We start from the raw sequence: 16,154 nt of genomic DNA on the forward strand, positions 1-16,154 counted from the left end.
AAGAAAAGACAGAATAAAATTTCGTTGCCAAACAGGCTAACAAAGAAAAATTCAAATTAAAAACTTGAATTAAAAAAAATTAAATTAAAAAAAGATGATACATCAAAAGCAAAGCGGAGGGGGAAACAACTATCGAAAGATTAATGATAATACATCAAAATCCAGAAGATGGTGAAAAAATAAGAGAAAAATCGCATAATGTTGTTAGATGCATAAACAAATATCAAAAGGATGATACATCAAAAACCAAGTGAGAGATTTAACTATCAAAAAGATGATACATAAAAATTGAAAGTGAAGGGAGAAATAAGAAGAAGATCCCATAATGTGGCAAAAACGCACCCTTCGTAAGGGTTTCATTAGCTATATCCATCAGCTGGAGCTAATTGAAACATCATTTGACTCAAATGAATTAGCTCCATTAATTAACCTTTTTGCAGTTCAATCGGATCTGTCCATTGGTCCCAGTTAATGGACTGAGATTTCCCATTTTAATCATGGATTGAACATAGCTATTAGAGAATGAATTGCTATTTCTGCTGAAGCTGTTAACTATAGGTATAGTATCTGCACCCGAAGTTGAAAACAATTCTTGATCACTTTGGAATAGACCTTGGTTTGATTGAAGGTTATGGTAGTAGTTATTATCGAATCCATCGGGCATGGTTGGGTCTAGGTTGGCTAGGACAGACCCGTTTCCACCCTGGGGGAAAAGCTGTTGGACGGTATGCAAGTAAGTCTAGTTGATAGTCGGGTCAGGATTGCCTGTGCCATTGAAATTGCATAGTCGAAAACTGAAAGATTGACACTGGCCGTGTCCGAATGTATGAGCACCTGAGAATCACATCCACACACACATTATAAAGATGAGAAAGAGCTATTAGAAATTGTTAGAGCAAAACACCAAGAAAAATACGAAAATAAACAGACAATAGATTCACACAATACAAAAATTTAATGAGGTTCACACACCGGTGTGGTGTGCTACATTCTCGGGTGAAGAAGAAGAAGTCTCACTATACAGAAGAGAGATTATACCCAAGCAGCGGTAAGAAAACTCGCCCTGAAACCCTAGCTCGAAAAAACCCCAAAATATAATGACTTGCCCAACAAGACGATAGTACATTATATATTCTAAGTAGCGAGTCAATCCATTGGCTCGCGGTCAATCCAGTCAAACCATACCATGGGGGCTACGCCTCTACCCCTCCATACGAGATCAGTGTTGGGCTTCGGGCTTGGGCCTATCGGCCCAACCCCTCTGCTTCTATCACAGATCTTAAAAAAATTCTCATTCGGGTCGCTACCAAAATATGTCGGAGTTGATCAATCTTCAAAATGGGTCAAGAATTCGAGACAAACTTAACAGAAATTAACACCACAACAGAACAACAATGAAAAAAAAAATCATTGAAAATAGTTCACACAAGATTAGACACACAGAACAATGTAAACTCGCAAGATGGGGCTACATTCATAGCTAAATGATAAACTAGAGCTTCCACTATTGTAATAAAGAAATTACAACCCGAACACACCTCCTCCTTATGAGATTTTATAGCCTTAAAGCAAATTACTCTATAGGGAAACCCTAATTTTCAAAATTGGCCTCAATATAAATGTCTCAAAAAATTTGGGTTGGAGGCAGGAGTCCCCCAACCCCCGGTTCTTCATTAGCGAGTGAGCCCGCCGATATTAAGCAAAAGTGAACAATACTTCCTAGATTACAATTAAGATCAAGCTTCACCAAGAGTCAAGTTGTTAATTAATGTAAATATAATGATACTTGATTAAGGAGGAAGGAGCCAAGGAGGTATATTATATGATCATAAGAAATAAAATTATAAAAATGTTAGACCAGACAATGTTACAAGATCATTGGTGTTCATGCCACGGTCTGCGAACTTAGATTTGAGATCAGTGAGGACATCATTGGGAGCAGGCATAGTAGTATTGGCTGCACTCTGGTTTGCGGTTGTACTATCCCTTCTTCCTAATAGAACAGTCCATGAAGGACCTCTTGCCTGTAAATAATTATGCTCAATCGTATTAATTAATTAAGAAGAATAAAATATTAATTAATATGTTAAATAAATTAAATTTATAATTACTAACATACCAAGGAGGTAGGAAACCCCTGATTCGGCTGCAAGGGTGAGAATGTCTGCAGAAGAAACTACACCAGGGCATGCATTCTCTACACAGCAGCCTTGATGTTGTCAATTACATCAAATCCTCTAGCTGAGTTCAAATTGGGGAGGGCATCGTTCTCACTTTGTATAGTGGCACTGTCGTCCAACAGAATTGATGCAACACAACCCTAAAACCATGCATAAACAAAATTAGTGAAACAATATATATATATATATATATATATATATCATACTATTATATAAAAACACGAAGTGGCAAATCTTTCACTGGACTACTTTACCCTTTTATTTTATTTTATATTCTTTTATAAATTTAATATTATTGGTGCCTTTATATTTTTTATATTCCAATAATTTTTTTCTACTCTCCTTCTATCTCTCAAACTCCCCTCTCTTTGAATTGATAGAGTCAGAGAGATAGTTGATTTCCTAGACTCTCCCAAACTCTCCCACGCACGATCTCCCCTCCTCTCTATACTCTCTTCTTTCTCTCCCCCCACCCCCTAGAATTTATCTGCAAACTACTACTCTCTTCTTTCTCCCCCTAGAATTTATCTGCAAACTAATGGCATCTTCAAGGTTTCCTATGAGATTTTCATCTATTGAATCTGATACAGTGGGGAAGTGGATTGAACGCAAGTGAGATGAGGACTTGCCAAAGCAAATTGAATTCAAAACCAATGGGTCTTCAAATACAGCATAAAGGTATCAATAGTTTTATTTTGAAAAGCAATTGGGTTTTCTCAAATTTCTACCAAAACACATTCTTTAGAAATCTTTAGAGCTATTGAATGCAGGATAACAGTTTGAAATTGGTCTTAACATGTAGCCAGGGAAAAAAATAAACATGAAGCTTGGAAAAAAAATAAACATGTAGCAGTAGAACCTGAACTAAGACGACAAGAAGCAAAGACGTGGGGTTCTGGTTCTTCTTCTTCTTCTTGTTCTTCTTCTTCTTCTGCTTCCATATATATCTGAAGAACTTAAACGGCTAACTATACTTATCAGATTGTAATATGAACCAACCCATCACTGTTATATATACAAAGCAATATGTCATGTTAATGTTTGTTTTTTTTCTTTGGTTGCCGCAGAAGGTTCTTCTCTGTGATTAATAAGAGAAAAACAAAACAAATCCTCCCTATTTAGGCTGTGTTTGGATGACATAGGAAAGCAAAGAAAAGAAAAACAAAAGAAAATCATACAAAAGTTGTACGATTTTCTCATGTCTTTGTTTTTTCTAATCGTTTGTTAAGCTCACCGTGGCGAGAATATTCTTATTTTTTCTGGTAAAGAGCCTGTTGAAGGGATTAAGTTGTCAAGATAGAGTGGAATACGAATTATAATTTCCAGATTTATTTAAGCCTTTTTTTTTTTTTTCAAGTTTCCTTGTCAGTCCATGAAACCCCATCTTAGCCATCCAAGGGGGAGTTTTCGTCTTTCAGTCAGTTTTTGCTTTCTTACAGTTTTAAATAAGGTAACGGCTCACAGTCCCCCATGATTTGATAATGGAAAAATTTTTTTTTTTTTTTTGGTGATCTCTTCTTTCTCTCCTCTCCCTTCCCCACAATTTTGTTTCCCCATTTTCTCTACCCCCATAATCCCCTCTCTCCTTTTTCTCTCTTATTTACTGTTTCCCCCGAATTCTCTGTTTCTGGTTATATCAATTTGATAAATGACAAGTTGCTCGCTGATTCTGAAGTTAAATCTTTAAATCTGGTAATCTATATTCTGTTAGTATCATTATAGAACAGTTTGACAGTATGATTATCTGTTCCTGCGGAATTTGGTACAAAAACAAAACAATAAGTATGCTTTCTATGGGAGATGCATGCCTCGAAATATGAATAGAAGAAAATAACCTAATATTGTTAGGGTTTTAATCGGTTTGGTTTGGTTTTGATGTGACAATAAGTGAAGCGAAAGCATGAACCGACAAAGGTACCTTATGAATTTTAGGTTAATATTAGAACTAATATTGGTTTTGAATCTTTTGATCCATTTTTATAAGATAGAGAACCAAAATGTTCTCTCTCTCTCTCACACAGAATCAAGTGAGGTTTTTGGGGTCAGTCTTGGTTGTAGCTTGCTTGGGTAAGTTGCATTGTTTGAGGAATCGGTTCAGACCATATTGGTATCGGCCCCCTCCGATCCCAATTCTTGGCCGATGCCATATTGTTGGATGGATCTTATGATTCTGTGCATTTATCATATACTTTTTATCATATCACTGGTGTTAGCTCTTATGCTTTTATGCATTGATTTCATTGGTTTTTGGTAGAATATTGATAGCATTATATTTTTTTTCTATAATGCTATAAATTATGAATTCTATACTTTCTAATATCATTGATTCCACTATCCATAATGAAAGTATCCACTATACTTTCTAGACGTTACTATTAAAGATTTTCACTAGAGAAGTTAGTACCTATGGAAGAAACTATTGATAAAACAATGCTAAGTAAGATCTACTCAACTTTTGAAAGCAAAGGTGGTCATATATATTTTCTAGGGGAAAAAGAAATTTACGAGTAAAAGTTTATCCAAATAAACACACTCTAAGAAAAATATTCCGCTAGACGTGCATTTGCACGTGTGTATTTACTAGTATACATACATATATATATATATATATATATATATATATATATAGATTGTGTTTGGTAACATTTCTGGATTCATGTCAAAAATGGAAATTTCAGTTTCTATGTCAAAATGTCGTTTGTCTTATTTATTTATTATTTGTTATTTTTTTATTTTTTCACTTTTTGTTAAAAAATAAAAATAAATGAAACATGCCATAAATGCACCAAAAGCCTTATTCCGTGGGAACGAAAAAATGCCAAAAACATTTTTTCTAGAACGTTACCAAACACAGTCATAGTGTTGGGGTTCTCTTCCACGTAATTTCACATCGGAGATGAATACTTGGACACCCTCTCTTTTAAAGCTAGCTTCTTTTTTTCTTTGTTAACAAAGGGTATAAGGGCCTTTGGCCTAATTAGTTCCGCGGGCCCATATTGACCCCACAGCCGCATGGACCGGGTCATACCGGGGTTTTATGAGAACTATTCAACTTTCACTGAAAGCAGTGAAGAGCACTAAACAGCCCGAGTGAGTGGCCCAAGGTGTGCCTAACTTTTAAGCATAGAAAATCTCACATACTTGTATAAAACAATCATGGATTTGAAGTCGAAGTAGGCTGGCACCGATTCTGGGATCGGTTTGTTATGCTGTTTTCATATGATCTTGGACGATGGTGGCCACTGTGGGACATGTACGGTCGTAGAAATTAGCATTCAACTGACCTGTTGATCCTTTGATCAGTATAGACACACACACAAGAAGAGAAGAACTGCTGCTACTCTTAAGGTGGTGGAAGAAGAGGACGACATCCTTAAGCTAAAGGAATAAACTTTCTTTGCCTTCGTTTACGTTGTGTGGCTAAGTAATGTTACACACTATGGACAACCAAACTCTTTTTGACTCTATTTATAGATGAAGTTGGTAAGGTGGTGTAGTTGATTTTGAAAAGTCTCTTCTTTTACTAATTGGCCCTCTAATTAAATTCCTTGTTTTAATCATGGGGGAGAAGGGGAAGGTTTAAAAGATAATCTTGTAGCAGTTTCCCCTTGTCCAATCATATTTAACATACGTGGATCCTTTTCCATTTTCTTCATTTGGAAATTTAGTTTGTATTTAGTTTATGCTCCTCAAGTTTTCTTCTAAAGTATAAAATTTAAATTAAAGTAAATGGGGTTTGGTTGATTTTCTTAATCAGGTAAGGAGAGAAAATACTAAAAAGGACAAACTCAGAGTAAATGGGTTTTTGTTGAGATTTAATTTAATTAATTAGGAATGGAGAGCAAATACTAACAAAAAAAAACCAAGCAAACTCTCCATGCCATGAATTTATATCTTGGCTTGATTATGATAATCTCACAATTAATCGTGTCTTAGTGGAAATTGATAATATTTATTAGATTTTATGGGAAAGGTCTTATTGGACAGCGCATCCACCTTGGAATCCATGTATTTTTTTTTTTTTAATTTTAATATCCATGGATTATGCACCTAGCGTGTCATGGGAAACAGTAGATCAAGGGGGATATTAGGGCAATCTTGACTGTTGGATATGCAGGGAATGGTATAGACTGATAGTGTGTCAAAATTAAGACTTTCTCAAATTTAATCGTAAATCTCACTAATATGTATTGATATGAAGGTTTAGAAACCTAAAATTGGATACTAAAATCAGTTAAAATCAGTTGAAATCAGCCAAGTATGCCCTAAATCTAGTTTTCATATAAGAATCGATTGAGTGGGATTAGTTAGAATCAGGATTGGCCTTGGGTTATTCCTATCCGGATCCAGGATTGCTTTTCTCAATATTTTTATTTTGCCACTTGGTAAACTTTGACTTGATTGGAAACTGACATGTGAATCTGGCATTGGTGAATTATTTATTTATTTTTTAATGGCATGTGTATTCTATAAAGTGGTTACAATTAAATGGTTTTAATTTTTTTTTTCAGATAAATAATGTTTAAAAATTAAAAGTTGGCTTCTTCCACGATTATGTGACCATATGATTGGATTTGGGTTTATCATTAATAACTCACACCCAATTGTTCATGATTATAAATACCTTTCCTAATTCAACCAGATGGTGTTGAGAAGCCTATGATAAGGGGATTCTTCTTTCACCACGATTGAAGGAAAACCCGATCGAGATCAGTAAAACTAAAATGCTTAGAGACTACATTATTTAAGACACATGATCATTATCTTGATGAAATGGAACCCAATTCTTTAACCAAGATAAGGAGGGATGTCCAAAAGAAGGGGGTCACCTCTTATTGTTTTTTAAGTGGAAAAGGGAATATTTGGGTGAAAACATTCCAGGAGACAAAAACTTTATTGAACTATGGTAAACTGAAAGAACGAGGCCCGCTCCTTTTGTGGTATGGGGATGGGACGTTGGGATGAAGCTGTAGTCTTGTTGTGTGATGGTACCATCAATAAGAATGAGGCCCACTTCCTCTTTAGGGGCGGGGAAAGGAGAAAGGGAAATGGGCAGAGGGACCACTAGTGCCACTACTGACTACCGACCTGGAAGGAATGTTGGACAACACGGTGATGGATAAGCTATTGAAAGTGCCGGTACATAAGCCATATATATATTATAAACGGGATTCCTAATGGGGGAAGGGATTCCCCCAAACCCCCTTCGAGATACTAATTCTCCTACCAGGATTCCTAATGGGAGAAGGATCCCCAAAACCCCCTCTCCCTATTCTTGTGCAGACTAAATGGTATATAAGAATATGTACTTTAGTCTACGAGGGGAATGGGTGTGGGAAAGTGCCATTTCCAAGCAGCTTTGTAAAAGCAAATCCTTGATAACTATCACCAGCGTTGTCTTCTACCTCGTCAGCCAAATGGATGAATGAAGAAGGGGGCGGGCAGATACGACGGCCACACACACCCCTTTTTAGCCGACTAAAGCCGGATCCACTACGCGGGTAGGATCAGAGAAAGATTGAGAAAGCAACCTAAACCTACTCTACTTTGATTCAAAAGGCTTCGAAAGGGTTACTGGACAAGAGCTGGTCGGCGAACCGCAAAACATCTACGCACCTTCACGCCCTCTAATCTAAGACTTGAAAAGCAGACAAGAACTTCTCTCTTGTATATATTTATGGTATTTCTGAGTTCACTTCCCCACCCCAGGACGAAAGCCTGTTAACCTTCTTAGACCCCTACGAATACATAGAAAGGTTGCAGGCCGCAGCCACAGAACAAAGGCAAAAAATAAAACCAAAGAGGACAAGGGAATAGGGATAGATATCTCGATATCCCCGGCTCGGATTGAACTGAATGTATTGAGAGCTCTAAAGAAAGCAAGGCAGGGAAGGGAGAGAAGGGGAAGAAAGACTCAGTCAATTTAAGGTTGCCTTTTCCTTTTTACTTTCTATATTGCAATGATGGAGATGGGATCAGCAGAATTTTAAAACTATGGAACCAACTAGTTTCACACCGGGGGAACAACATCCTGAGCAACAACCCCAACAGTTTGGAAGATATTTTGAGAAAAGGTTTTAGCACCGATGTATCCTATATGTACTCAAGTTTATTCGAAGTATTGCAATGGTGTAACGCTGTCGACTTATTGGAAAAAAGGAGTCAAATCACTTTGATCTCTTGTTTCGGAGATATAAGTGGCTCACGAGGAATGGAAAGAAACATATTATATTTGATCTCGTACTCTTGATCTCTAGAAAAGTTGTCTACAAAGTATTTTATTTATTTATTATTATTTTTTATAGTAAGATAACAAAGCACTTTTAAGTGTGGGAATTTTTGTCTTTAAATGGGAAATAGAAAAAAAGTGAATGAGATATTAGTATATTATTATAAAAATTAGAGCAAATTACACTCCCCTCCCTTGGAGTTTTAATTTATTATACTCTCCTCCCTTGCGAAGTTTAATATTACTTCTGTCCCCTATGGTGTTAATACTGTTAGAGTTACATGTCAAATGGCATTTTTACTCCCATCTCCTTTGCCTAAATAGTATCCTCAAATCAATAAAGGAATCCTGCAAACTAAAGTCGAAATCGTTACAAGTAGTAGGTTCTTGGCTTGTCTCTCATCTCTAGCGGATTCCAAGGTAAGAAATCCTGCAACTTCCCTCCCTCTTTTCTTCTCTTCTTCTCTTCTTCTCTTCTTCTCTTCATCTCTTCTCTTCTCTTCTTCTCTTCTTCTCTTCTCCTCTTCTCCTCTCTTACTCTTTTTTTCTCTAACATTGTTCTCCATAAAATAAAAAAAAAAATAAAAACATTTACCAGAAAAACCTGCAACAGTCTCTCTTCTTCCCTCCCTCACCTGGTATCTCCAAAAAAAAAAAAAAAAAAAAAAAAGAAGACGAAGTTATGAAGGTTACTGTGACTCCTAAGGGCTAGGTGCACATTGTGACTCATAATTAAGCCAGCCAATTCAAGGGCTCTGAAAGTTATTGTGACTGAATCTTTTTTTTTTTTTTTTTTTTCAAGTTTTACTCATTTTTTTTGTTGTTTGCATGTATCACAAGCGCATGTGTGACAAGTAAATGTCTACTTCAAGTAATTGCAGCACACATACAGTTATCAAGTACATATCCATAAAATATAGATGCAATCGAAAAATGGTGATTAGGATCTTAAAGATTGTCAATAACTCAAGCAAACTTTTTGTTAGCTGCCTAGATTATAATGGATGCAAATATTTCACGTGGGTGTGAACCCATTAATGTATCAACTGCCAATCTTTTGCCTAATCACGCCATTGATTTACAAGAATTGCATGAGGAGGTATGTCAGTTGCAAGAAAAGGTGCGTGGGTTGCGAGATGTGTTACATGGGCTGTAGCATAAGATGCACAATGTGAAGATAAGGGTGGATGAAACAATGAAATTTGCTGGATCAATGAAACTTTTTTGTAATTTTGTGTTAGTTTTTTTTGTTGGTGTGTGTGTAGCCATATTTATCGGTAAAGAAGTCGAAAAACTTGATATATTTGAAATAAATGTAGTGAAGGTTCTCCCTTTTAAGTTATGCACTATATTGTGTACGAGGCAAATTATATAAATTGTTAATTTTCATTGAAATTTTGGTACCATTTAATTAGTAAATCTGTATAATCCAACATGATGATTTGGAAATAATGATAAGACTACACTATTTGAGATAAACCTGGATCCATCATCACCATAAAAAAGGCACATCCATAATATTAAATCCAAAAATAAAGAGTATTGTAAATATATGTCTCAAACATCAACGCCATTAGGGAAGAAAAATGCTCATGAACATCATATCCAAAAGAGTCTATTGTTTCTACTAATTTGTTCATTTCATCTCTCATTTTGTTTTATTCTAGCACCCCCATTAATTGCATTTTTCAATTGTTCCCTCACTTTCCTTTTGTCTTCATTAACTTTTAATTGTGCCTTAATCTTGGATTGAATATTCAACTCAGTGCTATGGAAGAAGATTGCGTCTGATCAATCTTTGAGAGTTGTTGACATTAGATTGACTTGCACTCATTTCATTTCTCTACTTTAAAATGACTAACTATGCATATACAGCAGTAACTCTTGACTTCTCATTCTTGAGTCTTAAGAGTTCAATACTTTATTGAATATCATAGTCTTTAAGTATAGCCCTGATTTAATTCACAATTTCACATCAATAAAAATCATCACATTCTCTAGTTTTATCCCCTCTTCATGAACAAATTCTCATCCTTCAAGTAGGGTGCATAGTAGTACTCATCGTTATAATTAGATAGTGCTTCATTTTTGTCATGTGTTGCAACTCTTGTCCCATCCATTCCATCAACATCACAATTATCAACATAATTGACACCACCTTCAATGTTTTCCTCTTCAATATCATCATTCATCTCACTCTCATCTTCAGATTGAGAATCCCAATCAACATCCACTATCACTAGAAACACTCTGTATTTGTTCACCAGTTTTTTTACTAACTGTTTTGGTTCCTGTCCCCCATCAACTATACTATTAGTTGCATCAACACTAACTGACTTCCCCGAATTAGTCATGCCACTCCTACTGTTATTGTCATCACTACTTGAAACCCTATAGATAGTACCACCCCTTAGATCTTGATGCTGTCCTATTGCCACTAGAAGTCTAAATTTGCTGGACAACACTATCAACTCTACACTGACTTTGTGTATATCAATTCAAATTCCATGCTGATTTTTGCAGGATATCATCACCAAATCCACATTGACTTTGTCAGACACGTCAATCAACATTCTCTTTTTTGACTAGTGCATCGGGGAAGTCATTCACTGTATACAAGTAGCTTGATTACTCATCATAATGAAGATCATATACATACAAGTTTAAGAATTTCACATTTTCTTTCAATCCAAACATCTCATATAAACTTGCATCCTCATTTGACTTCCATTTGCTAGTTGGAAGGAAGTATGCACACTTCACTTTAAATGTGAAATTATGTCCTACTAGTACATGTTTGATGACTGTGTTATAAATATCACATACCATGTCCCGATAACAGTAATCATCCGGATCTATTGGAGTAGGTGCTGACATATTCAAGTCATAATGGTAGTAGATGATTGCTCTAATTTCCATTGATTGAGAAATTAAATGATTCTGATGAAAAGCAGAAGATAAACATTATTGATCAATCAATATATATTTACTTAGATCCAATATAGTAACAAAAAAATACAGTAGCCTAAAAATATATTAAACTGAGATATATTGAAGCAATACAATAAAGGAAACCCTGGCATGCAATCTTTGTATATCCATGCATAATAAATCACTTAATCAAAATGGCATGCAATCTTTATATGTTCCCAAAACTATATAACCAATATGAGCTAAATAAATTTATGTTGAAAAAAGATTTTAAAACCAAAATTGACTTTACAAAAAAATTAACATTTGGGAAACATTAATGTATGTAACACTACTCACAATCACTACCTTATCCATGGTCCTTGTGGTAAGGTGGGTGACACTGTGAAATCAAAGAATTGGGCATGTAAGGTGGGTGACATTGGGTCAGGGGTTAGGAATACATAAACTTGTATGTATATGATACAAGTTAGGGATTTGATTAGTATTTGGGTGACAATGGGTTAGGGGTTAGTTAGTTTAAGTTAGAGTCCTAATTATAATAGATGTTGTTTCAAGTCTTTTTTATTGGTCAATCAATTAGCTAGTTTGATTAATATTTGGTTTAGGCTATTTGTAGCATGTTATTTAATCCTAACATATTTAGGCTATTTGTAGTCATGTAGGGTGACTTCCATGGAGAAAGAAAGAGATACCATTAGTGCAGGAGGTTGGATTGCAGGGTGTTGCTGAGAGAGAGGATGTGTGCACAAGGGGCTCAAGAACTGATGGAGGGTTTCTCAGGTGGTGGTCATGGTGAAAATTCAGAAGAGGTTCTCAAGTGGTGGTCGCCATGGAGAGAGGCGGGTGCACAGAGCAGGCTTGTCATAAACAATCGCAAATAATACATTAAGGTCATTTATAGTCATCTAGTTACAGTTACAATTAGATTTCATGGTTAAAAGTTTATTAATTTTTTTTTAAAAGAAAAGCAAATAATAAATATAATTGCAAGCCCATGGGTCATGTGTAGATGCGGGTCAAATACAAGGAGGTTGACTTTGATTAAAATTCAATCTTAATCTAGGCAAAGTGTACTCAATGTTGCAAAAATTATTACTAATGTAACTCACATGCAATGAATAACAATATGGAAACTCACTTAAACTAAGGACTTAAGAAATTACAAAAATTACAAAATAAAGATGACAATGATGATCAAACTCACAAGAAAAATTTCAGAATAAACTTCAGCCCAAATTCAAAGCTTCAAGAATTATGACTGAAAATTATAGGTAAAGAGCTCTTGGGGATAGGAATCTATGTTGAGATTAGGTCAAATTCACGGTCAAAACATGAAAACATGCATGTATCATGATTAGGTCAATAGGAGATATGGCCAATCAAAACAGATATTTCCTATGAATAATTCAATCAACAAAACATGAAATACAAAAATAAAATTCATGAATATAGATAGGAGACACAAGAAGTACATTAAAAAAATATACATGTGGTCTCTTGAAGATGACATGCACAATGCGGAGGCATCTACTGTATGGCCTAAACTATGCGCATACAATCAAGCACATAAGCATGGTGACTATCAATCCTTCCTTCTCTCATAGCTTCATCTTACTTTGAGTTGAAGGATTTAGTTAACCATGGAAAAACTAAAAGAAGGATGGAATGACGAAGAAGAGATTAAACTAAATAGAAATAAAAAACAAAAATAAAATAAGACAAGAATTTCCCTGAATGGAGAATCGCAGAGGCTTGAGAAGAAAAATCCAGTTTGTAAAAAATCCAATCTTCATTGCCTCCAACAACTTGTATGGAGATTACAATTTGAATGAAAAATAAAAATTGGTAAATCTTCCCATTATCTTAAAGTTAAATTATAACTTGTAAACATAAAATTGAAAGCTAAACTAATGAAGTAGGAAGAAGAAAGAGAGGGGAGATGGAGCTAGGTGTTTTCAGAGAGATGAGAGCTCTTCTATTTATCGAGTTCAACTACTTAGAGAATGAGAAGGAAAAAATAAAAAATAAAAAGTAAATAAAAATCAAAACCTATAATAGAAACTACACAAAATTTGATAATCCCAATTTCCTTTACAATATTTTTCTTAAATCCAAAATAGAAGACAGAATATGATCTTCTGGTAAATTGTCCAATATAGAAGATCATGAATATGAAATTACTAAATATTCATCCCAACATGTGGTTAAAAATTAAAATAGAAGGTTGGCTGAGCTTAAATCTTCCTTGTAGAAATCGACCACCACATAAGAAATCCTTGAAATTTATTTTACAGGTTTTTCCAAAAGGAAATCTTCTAGGCCAAGCTTGGAATGTTGAGTAGATCTTTGACTACGTAAAATCTCCCTACATAGGATCCTTGAGATATGTTGTGGCTTACATGGTGAAGAGCATCTATGATCAGTCAGGCTGGCTAGAGTTTGGTTCCTTGAGTCGAATTTGACATTTGTACTCCACTTGGTCCACTTTTGACCTGAATTCTGAAAATAAGATAATATACCTAAAGTAGCCCTATTCTAAGAATTAAATGATGAAAAAATAAATGGATTTATTTGTATATAAAAAATTTTCAACACCAATCATTCAAGGATCCAAGGAAAGTTTTCTTAATTTATCTACATATATGATTACTAGAATAATTAAACAAATTATCGGATAAAAAGGAAAAATAAATAAGATCTCACATAATCAAAATTATTAACAAAAACATAAAAAATAAATAAGTTACGAATCTAATAGTTTTTCATAAACCTAACATTTTTCAATGAACAGATAAATCCTGCTTGACAGGAAACAAAATAGAAGTGAACAAATCCAATGTCCCAACAGCCTAACAGTCTGATGAACAGATGAATTCTGGTTCTTCATCATTGGAGAGTGGAGAACAAGGGAGGACCCAACATAAGGAATTCCTTTCTTAACATTTAGCAAAAATGTATCATGATCAAATTTAGCCACAACTATTAAATAAAAGGGGATTGGAGCTCAACACACTATACATACATTACCCTCGATTACACTTCACAAACAGGAAAATACAAAACAAAAAACAAAAGGAGAAGAATGAGTATAGAGAGTTTGAGGAGGAAATAGTACAACATTATCCTCAATTGGAGCTCAAAACACTTCACGAAGCTCAACAAGCTTCAAGAACCGATCGCCTTGCACAACCGCATCGCTACGATGGGATGATCAACACGGCTTAAGGAGCTTATCTTCAACTTCTAAAAAACGAAAATCGTGTTCAACTCCATAGCTTCATCACTAGAGGGAGGCGCACTGAGCTTCAAAACCTTAAACCAAAAAGGCATGTAGTTTGGTTCCAGCGAAGGAAGAAGAAGAAACTTGGCTTTCTGACTTAAGGGTAAACATGTAATCTCACGTTAAAGTAAGGGTATTGGGAGTTTAAAATGAAATATTACATCTTGTGACGTTACTTAACGGTGGGCAGCTCACCACGTGGGTACGATTGATAGAATTTGCAACATCAAAGGGAGCATTATGTAATTTTAAACTTCGTAGGGGAAGAGAGTGTAATAAATGAAAACTTCAGGGTAGGGGAGTGAAATTTGCTCTAGACATTATAAGGGTAGGGTTCTTTGAAGAGAAGGTTTTATCTCCTCTTGTCTCCAGAAGGTCCATAATTTGTTTTTGCACATGCATGCACTAAGACAAGCGTTTGGTGTGTGATGCTACTTTTTCTTCTCGACAAAACTTGGACTGGTTTTCCTTTTGACTAACGTTGGATGTTGGTAGATGATTTTCGGCATCATTTGGGCTTCCACTTCTAGCATGTCACAGTTGACGACGGTTCCTCATCTGAGTCTAGAATTCATCAAGTGTCGTGCTGGTCTTTAAACGATCAGACCGGGCAAATCAAAATCAGTCAGGCTTGGGATTAACACCCCTAGTGTGGAGGTCATAGATGGCTTCAGATGGGATCAAATTATTCTCTGTTGGGATGGGGTGGGGGTAGGGGGAACACAAGGGGGCTAGAGGGATTGCAAGGGGTGTGAGGAAGCCAGAGGATTGCAAGGGTAGGAGATGTGATTGTTGGAGGAGAGGTCAAGGGTAAAATTGTCAATATGGGCACCTTATTGAGTGAAGAACACGATATTGGATATTAATGTAAATCTAAATCCAAAATTGGGAAAGTTTGTTAACCAAACAACAATTAGGATTTTTTTTTTTTGTGCAAAAGGCCCCTCAAGGGGCAAACTAAAGAGCCCTAATGGGCAATAACTTTGAAACATGATCCAACAACTCCTTAGGAAAGGAGAAGACCCAATTACCCTTAAGAGGGTAACCAACAGTTTATTTAGAAATAGAATGGGCCAAACTCCACCCTAACTACATGACAGAAGTCATAATTAGATAATTTGGTACGCCCAAACCAATAATGTAATCTTGTAATTTTCCCTATAAACTTTTGGGAGAAAAAAATTCTATTGGACTATGTAGCATACGTATAGGAGGGAAGAGAGATGCAGACACAGGGAGATGCTTTTTTTTTTTTGGGTATAAAGTAATTTATTGATTACTTGTTGAACTCAACGCGTCACCATTACAAAGGGTGGTTAAACAGGGAGTGGAATTTAGCTAGTTCATCACACACATAAGCGATAAGGCCTTCTGGGCCAAGGTATTAGCCACATGGTTGATTGACCTTGGAATGTAGGAAAAGCTGCATCTTCTAAAACAGTCATCAAGCTGAAGAATATCCAGGATAATGGGAAGAATATCTATGGGAGTGGGAGTGGGAGGGGGAGGGGCTTTTTGGGGGGGGGGGGGG

General features: G+C 35.6%; 1 pseudogene; it reads right to left on the reverse strand.

Annotated features, from left to right (window-relative positions):
* Window positions 1–421: 421 nt before the first annotated feature.
* LOC122076439 lies at window positions 422–5,381 on the reverse strand (annotated as a pseudogene).
* Between the last annotated feature and the right edge of the window lie 10,773 nt (window positions 5,382–16,154).

Source organism: Macadamia integrifolia, chromosome 4 (assembly GCF_013358625.1).
Source record: "Macadamia integrifolia cultivar HAES 741 chromosome 4, SCU_Mint_v3, whole genome shotgun sequence".
NCBI lineage: Eukaryota > Viridiplantae > Streptophyta > Magnoliopsida > Proteales > Proteaceae > Macadamia > Macadamia integrifolia.